Below are 17,266 nucleotides of genomic sequence, written 5' to 3'. Positions count from 1 at the left end.
TTCATGGCGGTATGACATACCAGCACTGCACCAACCAAGGGCTGGTGGCATGATGGTTGCTTAAAAAAACAACCTCCTCTTCTGAATATGACCCAGTACAGGGCTGTCTTCCTGAGCCTAAAGACAGAGTGAGTCATTAGCTTGAAGAGGTGTGAACTGGTTCCATTAATCTCTTACCTATTTACGATTGATCATTTGACCGAAACCTTTAGCCACACTGGGATTGTGGATGGGATTTGGCTAGTGATGGGATTGTGGGCAGGACATTTTGCTAGTCTGCTTCTTCTCACATGATTCTCTCCTGAAACCATAACTCAGCCCAGGATCATATGAACCATAGCAAACTGAACAGAATTTTAGGTTTGAAACCTAACTATGAACATATTGCAGAACTTCGCTCACTGAGTAAAGGATTTAAAATACCCTTTTACTTCTGTTTTCTCTTGTATTTATTTTCAGCACCGTTTCAAGTTGTCAGGGAAGATTCCACACAATATGAACATAAGAAGAGCCACACTGGGTCCATCCAGCCCAGTATCCTGTCTTTGACAGTGACCAATGCCAGGTGCCCCAGAGGGAATGAACAGAACAGGGAATCATCAAGTGATCCATCCCCTGTCGCCCATTCCCAGCTTCTGGCAAACAGAGGCTAGGATACTTCAAAAAAGAACTAGATACATTCATGGAGATAGGTCCATCAATGGTTATTAGCCAGGATGGGCCGGGTTGCAAAACCATGCTCTGAACTCTGTTATAGTCTTGGCCGTCACAACGTCCTCTGGCAAGGAGTTCCACAGGTATGGGTATGGATTTCACTATGTTTGCCCCTTAAAAACAAGAATATGCCCTGCTCTTTTCCTAAAGGAAACTTCCCAGTCCTGGGAAGCCACTTTGCCACAGGGCCACCTATTCTTCATTCTTGCACAGCTCGGAGGGGAGCGAAGTCTTGGAGATTCTTTAGCGATTTTGGGTGGCACAGAGGAAAAAGTACAAACAGATGGAGAAAGAAGAGCTAAGCTAGAGATCCTTGCCATCCCACCATCCAGAGCGAACAGCTGGGTAGTGATGCTTCAGCAACACTCTGTCTAATTTGAGGCGGAAATACTCTTTGCACGAAGTCAGTGAGATGCTAAGGCATAAAGAAACAGCTGTCATAAACCCATCAGTTCTCTCCAGAGATCCAGTCTGCAACTAGCCGCAACCCATCGGGGAGTGTGACACTCTGAGCAAACGTGCTCTGGTTGAGTCCTTCAGTTTAAGGAACTGTGTGCCACTATATGAGTGGTGAGCCCAAAAGTCATGACCATCGACTTCAGCAGCATCCTTTCAAAATGGAACCATACTCTCCCTTCTGGGCATGTGGGGGAAAAAAGTCCTCTCCCATAATCTAGACACGAAAGGCAGACAGCAGAAGGCTGGGTGGACTTGTGGTGAAGGCACTGGCCTCAGTTCCTCGCCCTGCCACAGCCTCCCTTTACCTCTGTGTCTTAGTTCCCCAGCTGTAAAATGAAGGTCGTAGTATTTCCTTTCTCCCACCCTTTGTCTCCCTGGATTGTACATTTTTGGGGGCAGGGCCTATCTGATATTACGTTTGTGCAGCACCTACCATGAGGTGACCTCAAGCTCATATGCAGCCTCTAGTTGCTACTACAATGCAACTCACATTAAGCATTCCTACTCTTTTCATTTTGGAAAAGTCCAAGACACTTAAATTCATGGACTCCATTGTGAAGCGTGTGGCTTTCGTGGTATTAACGGCAGCTTGGAAGCCACACCCATCTTTCCTCCTGCTTTTACTTTCTTCCCCCCCCCTCTCTGTTCTCGGATAGTTGTCCTTTTGCTAAGTTTTAACATTTCATAGTTAATATTAGGAGAGGAAATACAGCATGTATGAGAGTCGCTGCAGCTTCTTTCCGAAGGGAATCAGAATGTGATGACTAGATCTATCTTTCTTACAAATTGGTTTATTGCTTATAAAATCCATTTTAAAAAAAAAAGTTCTGTGTTTGTACGTCGCCTAGCACACCAGGTACTGCAGTACAAATTCTCACTAGCATTCAGTGCAGCTTTTTTACTTAGCGCTGGTAAAAATGATGCCATTTATCTGTGGTGGGAATCCATTTTTTTTTAATTCTCTGTAAATTATTATTATTATTATTTTTGACAAAACCCCAAAATTGTGAATGGGGAAAATGTTTGCTCTTGGAACCTGGTTTTTCGTTTTGTTTTTTAAAATCAGGTTTTGGGAGAAATGTTCAATTTCTGAAACCAAACTGTTTGACTGAAAACCTTTTATTTATTTATTTTTTTTACTGGAAACGGACCATTTTTATAAAAAGAAAAGCACTCCATGCCGGGTTTCCCTTTGAAAAACGGGAAACCTTTGACCAAAATGAAATGTTCTGCAAAAATGGCTGAGCTGAAAATGTTTCAACAAAAACTGCCACCCCACTCTAGTTCGAATACGTTTCCTGATCAGAACCAATGTGGAATGTTGTAACTCCTGTTGACATTGATGGGACTTGGGCATTGTTAGCATCTCTCAGGCCCACACCTTGCCGGTGCAAATCTCAAAATGCAGGTATCAAATAAATGCCCAGTAATGTTAGGTGAACAGTACGCACAGATTCAGACCAGTCGCTGTCCGCATCTTCCACTGCATTCGGTCCCATTGCTTTCTGACCTTCACTCCTCTTTTACAAAGGTCACTACTTCCTCTGAGGTGCTCCGAGAGTTCAGTCCTGCTCTGAGAAATGACTCCGTGGGAGCAGCACTGTTGAGTCTGGGTTGGTCTCAGCAATTCTTTAGCAGCTTTCTTCAGCTTGCAGGTTCAAAAGACGTTTCTTTTTTTAGCTGCCAGCCCTGCCAACTCCCCCTGAGATCTGGGTTCTCTCAGTCTTTGTATCATCACCAGTAATAATCATTCTGCCACGGGGACTAGCTTAATAATTTTCTTGATGATGCATGAGCCAGGATTGCATCCAACTCGCTCTCCTCTAGCTGTACCCGCTCTGCAGGCTGAACGGGAATAAAAAGCACTAAAAGCATAGTTTTGTCACTAGGGTCAGCAGATCTGACTGTGATGACGCCTAGCTGAGAAAGAAGGTACCGTTTGTACGCAATCACCTTTTCTGTGACTACCCCTCGCTATACCGGGACATTAAATACCAAAATAAAGGCAGCCACAGCTCAGTCCAGAGCCATAGAGCACGGAGATTGGGTGTTAGGCCCAGATCCTCAAAGATATGGAGATGCCTAGCTCTCATTGATTTTAGTGGGAGTTAAGTGCCTTTGAGGAGCTGGGGCCTGCATCCTGCAGTACTGCCTGCTCTCAGTTTCTAATTTGTCTGATGTTATCCATACGGGCATTTGGTTCCTCCCAGCTGTGAGTGAGGACAACCTGCGCCTCTGTGCTCTGCGCCTTGAAGGTTCACCGTATTTGCCTCTATTAATTGTTTTTCCACCAGCAGTCAGTGGCTTTTCGAAGCCAGCCAGCCTTTCATGGAAGGAATCCGTTCTTTTTACTATCATCTCCTTCAGCTCTTCCAGCTGACATCTGAGCAGAATCCCCCCGGGAAAGGAATGAGCCCTGTGTTTGTTTAATAATACTGAGCCTTTACATAGCATTCAGAGCACCTCCTGGAAATGTTCTAGCTAATCCTCACAGCACCTCTGTGTGAGACAGGTGGCTGATCCCCATTTCTTAAGTGGCTACACTGAGCTTGGAAGGTGAAGTGACTTGCCCAGGCCCGTCCAGTGCATAAATTGTGGAGCTAGGATTAGCACTCGGGACCACCTGCTTCCTACCCATGGGCTTGGTCCCCTCAGACCACGCTGCTTTCCTGCAAGCATTGGGATGTGTCTACTCAAACGTCCTTCCAGGCAGGACGCTCACCTTTCAGCCTGGCTAGGGCGTTGGAAAGCTTGGTGACATGAAGCCAATGGAGGGACAACAGGAATGAATTTCGCCTATTTTTCTATGGGATTTTGTTTGCGATTTTCCTTGCCTCACAAGAAACTCCCTATGATGAAGTGGGGATTTTCCCTTGTTTTGTGGTATGTAAGCCTATGTGAGTCTTACCGTTTTGCATGAGGGCGGTGTGTGCCTCAGTTTCCCTATGTGTTGCACCAATATCTAGGTGGTGGGAATAAGCATGTGTGATTTTTGCGGGGCCTGCTCCAGCTGCCTGCACATATGCTATGGCCGCCCCTTCGTAACCTGAGACCCAGGAGGGGATGCGACCAGGTGACCCTTGGCCTGGGAAGCGAGACAAAGGCCGGAGGAGGAGCAACGGGCAGGACAGGGGCCAGGCAGCATGAAGCGGAGTCAGTCTGGGCTGGCTTGGGTTGCAGGGGGAGGGCCAGAGCCCTGGCTCCCCTCCCCGCAAGATGGACTTGGCTGAAAGTCACTGATTTCTGTGCTAACGTTCTGTTCTACGCTGTGTTCCTGTCGACTAACAAACCTTCTGCTTTACCGGCTGGCTGAGAGTCACGTCTGACTGCGGAGTTGGGGTGCAGGGCCCTCTGGCTTCCCCAGGAGCCCTGCCTGGGCGGTCTCACTGTGGGAAGCACGCGGTGTGGAAGGGGCTGCTGAATGCTCCGAGGTCAGACCCAGGAAGGTGGAAGCTGTGTAAGCTTCTTGCCCGGGAGACAGTCTGCTCAGAGAGAGGAGGCTCCCGCAGAGTCCTGGCTGGCCTCATATGGAGTAGTTCCAGAGCATCGGTCCGGTGACTCCGTGACACTCCCCTGGCTCTGGTATGTCAGCCTTGAACCAAACTACGGCTATTTCCACCAGCAGCTCCCCGGATACCCCCGCAGTTAATATTTGATTGCTCATTTCCTGTGTTCTATATCCCAGGACAGCCTGAATTCCCCAGCGGGCTGCCATCGGCTACTGGTCTTTAACAAAACGCCCTCTCCAGCATGCTGTCATTTGCCACTGACCCAGGTGCAAAATGCCCTCCCTCCACCCAAAAATCAACCAGCGAAGGGTGAGTTTTATTTTTATGGGGTTTTTCATTTCTTTACAAAATACGAATACAAAAAAAAAAAAAAATCACTACATTGGGCCCAATTTGTCCCTGGTGTAACTCCACTGATATTGATACAGCGATGCGGGGGCGAATTTGGCCCAGTATCGATCTTAAGGTTCGGCTCCACCGCACGGTCCCTTCTGTGGCGTGTCGGGTGCTTACACTGTGTGCCCCGGAGGGCAGGTGTAAATAGCAATGTCGATGGTGAGGCATTGCGTCAATGAGTCGCGTTAGGACAGACCTGAGTCCGGTGGGAGTGTAACCTGCACACCCAAGCAGTGCCTGGTCTACACTGCCATTTCAAACAGCGTGGCGTCCTGCTCCTACTCTGCTGCCAGAGCCTTTCCCCGCCACAGGGAAGGACTCCGGTAGCTCCCCACTGCTGAGCCTTTCCCCACTGCCGTCCCCCGCCAGAGCCTTTCCCCGACACGCATGTAGCTACGCACCACAGCGTGAAATCAGCCTGCTTTTCCCTGCGGGGGGTAGCTACGTCCTGCCGCAAGTGGTGTGCAGTCTTAGGTTCTTATATGGTCCCTGACACCATATTATCTGAGCTCTTCCCGGCACCCCTGTGAGGTAGGGAAGTACCAGTATCCCATGGGACAGATGGGGAGCTAAGGTTCCAAGAGGCTAAGTGACTAGCCAAGGTCACACCGGATGTTTGTGGCAGAGCAGGGGCCTGAGCCCAGGTCCTAAGTTAGTGCTTGAACCACTGGACTGTCCTTCCCCTCTATCATTTACTAGAAAACTGATTGTAACTGGACTGTGTGAGACTGTTTGTTTATTTCCAATGACATGGAACTAAATTTCCAAACACGTCTCCAAGTCATTGGTTTTCTGTGATTTATGCCTCTGTTAGGTGAGTTTTTCATCACCAGCAGTCCCCACAAGTCATCAGACCCAGAGGGGAGAATCTCTCGTCATCCAGAGATTGACAGCGGACGCTCGAGCCACAGCTAGTACACGGGATTGTTATTCTTTGCTATGCTATGCTAATGGGATTGTTATTCTTTGCTATTTTAAAGATGCATGTTTCCAGTGAGCAGGGCTGTCACGTAGGACCAGTGTGTCCCCTGGAAAATGGCATTTGGTAATGAGGAAACCAATGAAGAATCTGACATCGGAGTTGGCTTCAGAATACAGCCCAAGCAGCAACCAGGGTAAGGTCACCAGATTATTATAATTACTATTAATTTATATTGCAGTAGCAATCAAGAGCCTTAGTCATGGGCCAAGCCCCCCCCTTGTGCGAGGCACGGTACAGACACAGAACACAAAGACATTCCCTCCCCCAAAGAACTTACAGCCTACGTACAAGACAAGAGACAACTGGCGGAGATAGGAAACCATGGCTTCTCCTAGGGGGTCTCCCATAGCTGCTCCATTGACTTTAATGGGAGCAGTATTAGGTCCTGTGTCAGTGGCGAACCCTCTGCATAATCACCAACCTGCTAGTTGTTTGATGTAGATGGGGATGGGGATCAGTGATGTGTTGGTGGGGGCATTGGTTAAAATTCCACCACTGGGTTTTGTGGGGGTGAAATCCAGCCCCATTCCCACCCCTTGCTCCCATCCCTGATCTTGATACATTATCCCTGCAGGCCAGGCTTGTCACTGGGGCCCACAGTCCCAATGGAACAGATTGCACCAAGCAGTAGGTAAGAAAAAAATCATCTCCAGGTTGGGGAGAGGAGGAACTTCCCTGCAAGCCAACACCTGGTTTGCTCAGCAAAAGACCACAGGGTGGGGCCTGGTCCTCTGAGTCAAATTCTGCTCTGAGGCACTGGTGTGAACCCATTGACTTCAGTGGTGTTCCTGCAGATTGGTGTAGCTGAGGGCAGACCAAAGCCCTCCCCTTACACCTCCCCCGGAGTTGCTTTCTCATTCATTCTTTCACTCGTGGGTAAGAGGCGGAGGAAGCATCAGCCCTGGGTTAGGGTTTTGTGTTTTTTTTCTCTCTTTGAGCCACACCCTTATTAAAAGCTAGATTTTGCATGTAACAGGCCGACTGCTCAGGTTTAATTAACGCGGGGGAAGATCTGAAAGGGAAAGGGCCTAAGGTTGATGATGCAATTTGCACCCAGGTCGCCATGGCGAATGATCCCTCTCGTGTGTTTGAGAAACACATTCTGGGAGGGGCTCTGCGTGAATGCAAGGCAGCTGCTACCCTGCCAGAGAGCCAAGCTCACTGAAACTCTCAGATGGCTGCAGTGTTCTCCAGGGCAAGAAGGGAGCTCTCAGCTTCTCACAAGGACTCTATTCTCACCTGGGTAAGAGGTGATGTTACACTATGCCAGTAGAGATGCCAGGCCGGAATTGTAATAGAACACAGTGCAAAGGGATTTGGCCTTATTTACAGTAAAGGCTACAAGGGTCTGACTCCTTATTCAAACAGCTCTCGCAAAATAAAACCTGGTTTCCTTTAGGACTAAATTACTTTTGTCCCTTCTGGGAATGTTGTGTTGCTGGAGAATTAAATGAGGTTTTGACAAAATCTTTAAAGGTGAGGCAAATTATTCATTCGCCTAGACACTGCCATGTAGAGATAGTTCTCGTCTCTCCCTGCAGTAAGATACCAAACCTAATGCAGCCATCCCTCATCTCTGCATGTTCCCAGATGCTGCTGTAACACCCCAGGGCCAGATCCTCAACTGGTGTAAATTGGCGTAGCTTCTCGGTTGATAAGCCAGTTTACACTAGCTGAGGAGCTGGCCTGAGATGTTAAGTTATGCTGTAGTAGATCCAAGGGGAGACAGACTTTTCCCAATGCCAGAGCCCCATAGGTCCCATTCTGAAATACAAGGGGTCACCCCTGCTACATCTCAGTGCTTGTCTCTAATGCCAAGTGTTCAGCCCGCTTCCAGCCTCATGGGTCTCCTCGACCCCGGGATTAGCTCCGCCAAGACCAGCTCCCCGTGACGGGCGGTTCGACTGCAAGCCGCACTTTTGAATGCCTTAATGAGCACCTCGCTGCCGCGGTGACAGGGCGCTCCGTAAGCTAATTAAATAAATAACAAATCGCCGGCAAGGTGGCAGCTCTGCATAGATGCTTGTTAATTCAGGGCAGTTTGGAAAGTGCCGTTTTTGTGCATGGTTGTAGCTGGCAGGCCTGGCGAAGGAACCCCTGTGACAGCTGCTTTGGAGCCCCCTAACGGGAGGTGGGCATCTGCACTGTACCCGCCAGGGCTTTGGGCTGAAGGGGGGCAGCATTCCCAATTGAGGGCACTGGGCCGTAGGCAGTCTGGAGCAGCTGCCTCCACCATCTGGAAGAGCAATTATGTGAAACAAACAGCCGTGAGGGTGACCTCGAATGAGGTTAAATCGAATTGACTCTGATTCTGTTTCCTCATCTTTGCGAATGGGGCAAGGGCACCAGCTGCCCCAACAGCCGGATTGCCACTGCTCCCAAACCAGCATAACCTTCCTCCTGGGCACCTCAACCCCTCTCATCCTCCTTGCTGACACCGCCCCATCAGAGACAACAGTGCCACCCAGTTCCCACCACCACGACTGCCAACACTTCCATCACCATGATTATCAACTTGGGTACCGCCCATACCATAACCACGGTCAGTTACCCGAACAAACTGCCCATACCCAAGTGGGAAGGGACCTCTTCCACATGTGAAGACAGCCCAATAGCCTGGACACAGACACGCGACAGGAGAAATGAAGGAATTAAGTGGAGAAGCAGAGCGGATGGGGAGTAAAAATCCAGGCCAGCATTTTCACAGCTGGGCCCCTTAAGTTAGACACTTCCACCTGTGTTTAGACACGTAGATAATTTGATTTTCAGAGGTGTTGAGCACCAGCGGGAGCTGCCAATGTCCTGCGCTGCTGAGAATCAGGCCACTGATTCAGGTACTTGAATATAGATTTTGGTGCCTCTTGTTGTTTGTTTATGGGGGTGCCTGCAGTAGGGTAGGTGCTTTTCAAACACTAAAGAGGGACAGTCTCTGCTTCGAGGACAGACGGGTTAGACCATGGTTAGAGAAAGGGGAACAACAACAGGCAATGTTTATACCGGTCAGTTTGATTCACCATAAGCAGCACAGCCGAAGTGGGTATTTAAGAGGGATTTAAATGTGGCCAGGGCAGGAGCTCCGTGGATGAGTTCTATGCAAAGGGGGTCAGGTAGATCTAAGTTACGTCACCCAACTTTGAGAAGGCTGGTGCTCTCTGTCCCTGTTTTTTCTTGCAAGGAGGAATACCTGAGGGGAGAGACTTTGGAGGGTGACCTTTAGTCATTGCAAAGCACTTAATTTCTTTGCAACCCTCCATGATACTTGGTTCCAAACGTTCCCCACACCCTGTTCCGTTAGGACTAAGAACCGGCCTGAACTGCAGCAGTCATATCCTGTCTGATTCGGATCAGGTCACTTGCTGAGAACGGTGCTTAACGAACCCCCCTCCAATCAGCCAGTAGTCTCGACTCAGGAAAGTCTTTAGCCGGCCTTCTGCTTTTGCTTTCTGAATGGCAGACACCATGTAAACAAACCACAAGCGCAAGAAAAAGTGTGAGGTCTCTGTTTTTCGAAAGGGCTGCAAGGGAAGCTAGAAAAACAGCCCCGCTCTTTACTGACGTCTGCAGGATGTACCGGGCGGTTGGAAACAAATGATGCTCTTTGCACTCCCCGCCAACTAACCATTTCTAACCCAGGTAACTTCCAGTCGTGCCAGTGACACAGTATTCATACTTCAACTTTGAGACTGCAAACCAGATGCCAGGGTGAGGGGTGCCTTATAAAACCGTGATGGGTGGGTGGAGGTCCTCCATTGCTGCCAGTCTTGTCATCCTTTCTTCCTCTCTTTTCCATTCTCTCCCTTTCTTGCATCTCCTTGAATTGCAGTTCCAGGAGCACTTAAAAGTGCATGAGTGAGGAAGTTGCTTTAATTACTGTGCTCTGAATTGCCAGCCAAATAGCTGCATCCCTCTAGCTCCCGCCAGACACCGGTATACCCCCAAATACCTAGGGAGCATGTCCTCAGGGCTGGCTTACAGATGTGTGAATCTCTCTACCAAGCAACATATGCCAGAACCCCATCTTTCCTGGGTATGGACTCCCCCAGTTGTGCATGCTTATGACACCCCTCCAGCAGTTTCTCTGTCTACTCTAGGGTCGTCCCCACAACCTGATGTGGGGCTCTGCATCTTCTGGTAATGCCCCCACACCTTCCAACACATGGGTAGGGCAGCCAAGAGATCGGGCCAGTCTTTTCCAAACAGGGACTGATGGGACTCCAATCTCGATGGTGGCTAAGTAGCCCCCCAGCATTGATGGGTGTCTGGGTGGTTGGATCTGGGTGTGCATGACTTTGATTTTTCTCCCGGTTCAGGCACTGACTTCCTATTATTTTACGTCCTAACGTGAACTGATCGTTTTTTCGGCTGATCGGGTCAGCCCTCCGTGGTTGATTCTTCCCACCGTGCGTTCCAGCCGTGTTATGGTAATCGCATGTCCTGGGAGTGCTCAGTGAATGTTTCCTGTGCGTCATCCTAGGGAAGAGATTCTCTGCAGCAGATTCCTGGGCAGCCAATGGGATGATGAGCAAATTCGACTGAGGAGCTTCCCGATCCAAAGCTCATTGTAGTTATTATCACGGATCCTAACCATCTTGCCTCCGAGACATGACCAGCCTCAGAGATGTAGCAGGGGCTAATGGGAAAGCAGATGATGAGCTGGCCACAGTGATCCATCAGAAATGGCCACACTGACCACAAAGCAACGCCAGCTGGTCCAGCTTTCAGCACTGCTGGTCACCAAGGCCCAGCATCTCAAAAGCATTTAGACAGGTTTCAGAGTAGCAGCCATGTTAGTCTGTATCTGCAAAAAGCTCACAAAAGCTTATGCTCAAATAAATTTGTTAGTCTCTCAGGTGCCACAAGTACTCCTTTTCTAAAAGCATTTAGGTGCCCAGTTCTACTGGGAATTAAGCACCCAAATACCTTGAACAATCTGGATCCAAGAGCCCACCCCTGCGCTTCCCTTGCTCTGCACTCTCCTCATGCAGAGGGGCATATTCACAATCCTGGCTTTTCTCATGAAGGCCACTCTGTGGTATCAGCCCTCCCTACCTAACATCTTTCACTCAGAGACCACATCCTCCCTTGACAGCTTCATTTCACAGCCACTATAAAGCTGCAGACCCCAGGCATTGAGCACATGAGCGATGGGGACATGTCTGTCTTGTGAGCAGGTCTGAAGCTGTGGGAACTCCCGTGGAGGAGGTGAGAGATGACCACAGATCTCAGCTCTCCCAGTGAAGTGCAATGCTGGCTGCTGTGACCAAGCCTTCCAGGCAACACCTCCCGCAGAGGTGCTAAATACCATTTCAAAGCTTTTCCAGGTGCTCCTGGAGCAGGGAGGAATCTAGACCAGGTGGAGGACATTTCGTGCATGCAAATGTTGATTTGCACCGCACACGCGGATGCTGTGGGGAGGAGCATGGTATACACAGGTAGACAGATGTCACCAAATGGCTGTTGCGCTATCCCTTGTCTGCTTGTTGGATCCACCTGTTGGCTCTCATCTTCGATTGCCAGCGCTTTGGGGTAAGGGCTGTATTTCTGTTATCTGCATGTACAGCACCTAGCACGATGAGGCCTTATCCCTGTAGGTGCTACCACAATATGTGGTGATAACTTTCACTTCCTGCAGAATTGGGTTGGATTTGAACTAGCCACATAGGGGGAAGTTTCCATGTCCCCCTCAGATCCCCTGAGCGCCATCTAGTTCCTCCATTTAGGGTCCTTTTTTGTCCATCCTTGCACAGCAATTAAGTTCTGTGAGCCTCTGCCTCAGGTTGCCATGACAAACTAACTTACCACCCCAGACGTGGTGTTTTTCTATCTGGGGCTCGCTACGCAGTTAAAATAACCTGAAAAAGAACAGCCGTCTCTTTGTCAAATTAGAAGCCAGTGCTGATATTCAGAAGCACTAAATTAATGGGAACCTTAAATCGCCAAGGGGCCCTGTTTTTTGTTGTTGTTTGTTACATCAGTACATCCACAGGCCCCGTAAACTATCTGACACTCCTCATTAAACCGTAATGCGGCAGCTGCTGCGGCATGTTCTGTCCCTGCCTGGGGCCGGGCCCTAAGCACTCTGTTTGAAGCTACAGGGGTGGGAAGGGTATTGCCCGCTCGTTTCTTCAGTCCCTGAGCAAGGGACAAGGGCTCAGCTCCTGCAGAACCAACACGTTTTATCCCAGAAAAGTGACAGAAGAAGCCCTTAGGGTAAATCCAGGCTTAGCGAAACTAGAGAGCTGGATAGCTTGGTTCCAAGCAGGTTTGTGGTGTCTGCACATGGCCTGCTGGATGGCTTTGGAGCATGGGTAGGGGTGTGATGGGACTAGTGCCTTCTCTGCTGAGTTTTTTTTTTTTTACATATGGATTATTTCTTATTTCTCTGTTTAAAAAATATATAAAAACCCCAAACCGCTTCATTAAATAAGCCAGAAGCCCAGAAAGAATCCCCAACCCCGCCTGCTCAAGGAGATTTTAGTGCCCTGCTGACGCGGAGATGAATTCCCCATCTGGAATCTCTCTGCGCGTCTCTGGTCGCTTGCAGTGTGGGAACTGTTGGCGCAGGGCTGGGCTGCTGATTAAGGCCTGAGCAATTGTTGGAAGGGGCAGGGCTAACTCCGTTCTTACAAAGCCAACCTGTCCTCTGCCTCATTGAGAGCACTTGGGCCCGCCAAGCTTTTACCTATTTTATGCCAGGTGCTTTGGGTGCAGCCCTTTTCTCTCTCTTCCCATCCCAACATGTCCAGCTTTTAATGGGCTTTATGTGGCAGAAACCAGAGTTGAATAAATAACAAGCAAGGAATAATTTATAAGCCATATTCAGCCTCTTTTATCCACCATCTGATGGCAATTCCCTCCAGCTGATTCCATTAAAGCCTCTTCAGTGGGTTTGCTTTCTGGACCAAATACAGAAAAGTCCAAATTCCAGCTTCGCTGGGATTGGTAAGAAAGGTCGCATGGGATTCTTTCTCTGCTCTGATTGGATCAGCGGGTGAATGGTTCTGTAGTGTATATGTGCACGTGCAAATTTAAAATCTGGTGTCTGCAGGTACTTGTGCACATGGCTTTGAAATGCCCTTTCCACGGACCACTTTTGCCAGTAAAATTGCTCAGATGTCTGCCTGAAAAAGGGGAGCAAATGCAGCTGAAGCAAATCCCTTTAAAGGTTCAAACAAGCATCCATGGAACCAAATGTCTGCAGTATCCCTCTCCCCGTAAGAGAGGCAAGGAGCGTTCTTGGAACGGGTGGATTTCTTGGAAACCCCAATCCATGCAAACCATCTATTGTTTATTGGCAGTCAGGCTGCATGACCAGAGTGGTCCCTTCTGGCCTTAAAAGCTAAAGTTGTTCTCAGCACTTTTTCCTAGTCCTCTGACCTGTGCAATGCTGCTTTGGCTTACTCATTTCCCTCCTGGCAGCCTTTGGGCTTGAGTGTGTCCCTCCGCAGAGCGGCTAGGTGCCAATCATTTGAAGGGTGTTAGGAAGGAAGGTGCAGTGAATAGGAACAGCTTGGTGATACTCTGGCGGTTCTTATTCTGTGCAGGGCTGAGGGGAGAGGAGGGTGGGGGGGACAACTGGACTGAGGCCTCAAGCTCAGTTGCCCCCCCAAAACGACTGTAACTGAGGTGAAATGGGAGGGGGTGATAGGTCAGCCCCCAAATTTTTCTCAGCGGGCCTGTTTCTGTGGCTCTGCTGCATGCAATGCTAGGGCAGTGCGAAGAGATGAAACAGCAGCAAAAATGTTTTCCCCCTTTACCATTGAAATGTCTCTTCAGCTTCTAGCGGGCTCTGGTCTCTCCTCAGGACGTTGCTTGGTTGCCGTTCTTTGATTGAAGGCCACCAGAAACCAGAGCCTAGACTCAAAGGGATTTAGGCTCTGAACTGGTGGAAGTTAGGATCCTAAATACTTCTGACAATCTGCGCCCATGTGTCTATGTCCCACTCACTGTCGTTTACATATGCAGAGGGGTGCTGCAGGAATCCAGGCTCTAGCAAGATCCCCGATGTATAAATTACAGTTTAAAAGGCAAAGGTGAGGGGGAAGAATGATCTCGTTTAACGGTCCTTCCACACTGCAGAGCAATGACTCGCCCTTGAATGATTTTAGGCCCAGTCAGTCTCTCCCAATTTCCGCAAGGCTCTGGAAGGAACCTGGGGCTCGCTCTCCAGAGCCTATATACAGTCCCCTCTGGCTCGGCTCTGCCTGCCATGGTGGAGTCCACTGCCGCCTGAGGAGGTTTAGTGGATTCATTGTCTCTTCTGAGAGTTCTGTCAGGCCGCCTCCAGAATGTCTGAGGTGGGAACTGAAGGAGATAAAGCTAGGAAGGCAGGGAGGGAAGATTCACCCCAATATTTGATCCTCAAGCACCAAAACCCCATGTCTTTTCCAGCAGAGTGTTGCAAGCTCAGGCAACCAACCTCAGCAAGGGTAGCGGAGAAGCTGGGGTCTGCCTGAGCAAAGTTCGTGGGGAAAGGTCAGTCGGGCTGGAGCGCCAGCTTCCACTCCAGATGCCAAGTGCCCGGGGACGGCCGCAGAATAGGGCAAGTAGGCAGGAGAGCGCAGATAGGGCTGTGCGAAGCTGCTCTGCGCCCTCCCGCCATCCGTCCCCGGTTATCTTCAAAGGCTGTCTATGCTTCTGCTCTGTTGTCTGCCTTTGGGTCTCTACTACATCCCAGAATCCTCCTGGCTGGCCGTCTCCTTTTGAAGCAGGGCAGCAGCCAGCGCTAGGTTCTGGGCACGGCAGGGGAGCGGAGGCTCCAGCTGCAGATGACAGAGCAGAAACCAGGAGGAAGGAGTGACCTATGGAGGGGATGGAGCTGTTTATGGAGCTGGGTGCCTGGGAGGGGCAGGAGGGGCCAGCCCTCTCTTTGGCCTGGATGCCAGGTAAGGCAGGTCCTGCTCCTGCTTTTATGGGTGGTAGGAGTGTCTCTGATGGTAGTGGTGGGGGGTGTCTCTGCCTCTCGGAGAGGAGAATGAGACCCCCAAAGAGGGAGGGTTCTCAGGGCCTGTGGCACGCGGCTGTCAGCTGAACAGGTCTTCTCTGCTCTACCCAGTAGGTGCTGCTCCCTGCTAGGGGATATAATACAGGGATGGGAGTGAATTGCTAGGTCAGGCACACAGTGTGCGGAGGACACTGTGGAAAGAAAAGTGCATTGGGCTAAATCTTTTTACAAGTCCCTGCCTCTGAAATCACCGCTTAATTTACTTCAGCGGTTGAGCTGAGGCTTTGCCATGTGTGGGGAACACTTCTCGGAATCAGAGTTGGGAGCTAGGACTCCTGGGTTCTGTTCCTGGCTTTGCCACTGACTTGCTGTGTGATCTCAGCCCAGTCACTTAATTTCTCTGTACCTCCATTTCCTCAGCTGTAAAATGGGTATGAAAATACTTACTGAGGGGTGCATCTCAAAAGACTGCTGGGAGGTGTAATTAATTCATCCTTGCTAAGCACTTTGAGGCTCTCAGGGGAAAGGTAAGTAACACAAGCACCAGGCCTTGGTAATTAGCTACAGAACTGCATTATTTTGTAACTTATTTTCAGATCTAGATCTCACGAGTATCCCACGGTTTGCACTGCCGGCTGATCACCAGCATGATGAACTGAAAACCTACCTTCTGGGCTGGTGGGGGCCCTGCTGTACCACCCGGTGCCCTTCTCTGTTCTCTCTGAAGGGAGAGCCTGTGATGTACCTTCCGTCTACAGAAAGGTACATGTATGGGGTTCACGTGGCTCCTCATTCCCCTTTGCACTGAGCTCATCTTTCTACCGGGCGCCTCTTGGGGCCTGTGTTAGCGAAGAAAGAACACGGCAGAGATGCCCTCGGGACGGGGGGTGGTCGGCACAAGAAACCGCACCCAGGAGCCTTGCTTGGAGAGGGCTCCCTGCAGACTGAGGATGCAGGAGCGGAACTCCCCAGAGGAAGAACAAAGTGGAGGGGGGGGACGGGGAGGGGAGAGCAGATGGGGGGTGGTGCAAGAGAAGGAAAGTGAGGGAGGGAAGGGAGTAAGGCAGCGGGGAGACAAAAGAGGAGAAAGCCGCAGAACCAGGGGATGGGGAAGGAAGAGGGTAAGGGCAGCGGGATGCGGGGATGCTCTCCAAGGGGCGAGCGGGGCAGCTGAGCTGGGAGCATGCACTCCTGTTCTGGCGGAGTTTCCAAACGCATCGTGTACAGCTCCCCCAGCTCTTCCTGGCCAGGTGCTTCATTCCAGCAGCCGTCCCACGCCCGGCCTTTGGATCCAGCGGCGAGGAAGTGGTGCTGCTGGTTTCGCCCCGTCGAGACACTCGCGTGGCATGAAGGGGCGATGGGAGGCGGCTCAGGTTTTCAGCATCCATTCTACGACCCGCTCCAGCCTGACGCGGAGCAGGCCCCAGGAACTGAGTGTATTGTCTCTGAGGTGAAACGTTTTAAATCCACGCATGCATATTTAACGCTGATTTGCACCCGAGGGACAGGCGAGGCGGTTTAAAGGAGACGCACGGACCTGCCCTTCAGTAACCACGCTGCGGCTTGTCTCCACAGGGCTTCCCAAGGAGCGAATCAACGCAGGCCCGAGCCGATGGGCTCAATTATAGGGCAAGAAGCGGACGGGTTCAACGGTGTCTGGGTGCAGCACACAATGGACAAAGCGGAGTGGAGACAGACTCACGGAGGTGCACCGGTGGTGGGGGTCAGAGCAGGCCAGTGCAGCCCCAGCGGAGTTGGGCAGATCAGAGCTGTACGACCGGAAGGCCGAGCAGGGGGATGTCAGTGCAGCCCCAGAACACGGCGCTAATTCAAGGGCAATGGTGACAGCAGAGGCGGGTCAGTGGCTAGCAGAGAGCCCCAGTCCAAGAGCAGTATGAATCAGAGGAGCTCTTCTATAGCAGTGTATGGACTCGACAGGACCAGCCCAAGGGCAATATCGACTTGGCAGGCTCAGCGCAAGTGCACGCCGAGGTCCTGTCCTTTGTACAGGTGAATTCAGTGCTGGTGAAAGGGGCTAGGCTGGCAGCCCCAGACTGCAGCATGGGAATTTCCAGCGGAAGCGTCATGGAGCTGACCTGCTAACGTGTCTCATCGGGTCAAAGCAGGGATGGCACAGGAACTGTTGAACTGCAGGCATCGGAAAGTGGCCAGGATCTAGGAGGGGCTGCATGGGGATCAGGTCAAGGGCAGTATGATGGTGGACCTACTAGAAAAACAGCTATTGCACGAACTGGAGGTGTC

At 50.5% G+C, this 17,266-nt stretch overlaps 1 protein-coding gene and 1 long non-coding RNA gene across 5 annotated transcripts in view; one reads left to right on the top strand and one right to left on the bottom strand.

Annotated features, from left to right (window-relative positions):
• The window catches only part of LOC311533059 (CYFIP-related Rac1 interactor A-like), a 37,614-nt gene that overhangs the window by 17,147 nt on the left and 3,201 nt on the right, over window positions 1-17,266 (bottom strand). The window lies entirely within an intron of this gene.
• On the top strand, window positions 4,862-7,453 carry LOC311533061. Its single transcript, XR_014714497.1, has 4 exons — window positions 4,862-4,991; window positions 6,059-6,193; window positions 6,635-6,691; window positions 7,118-7,453. It is a non-coding gene; the product is annotated as an uncharacterized lncRNA (long non-coding RNA).

The sequence above is a fragment of the Lepidochelys olivacea genome (assembly GCF_965140295.1).
Source record: "Lepidochelys olivacea isolate rLepOli2 genome assembly, chromosome: 19".
Taxonomy (NCBI): domain Eukaryota; kingdom Metazoa; phylum Chordata; order Testudines; family Cheloniidae; genus Lepidochelys; species Lepidochelys olivacea.
Note: the sequence above shows the minus strand (reverse complement) of the source record. Positions and strands in the feature narration are given on the sequence as shown.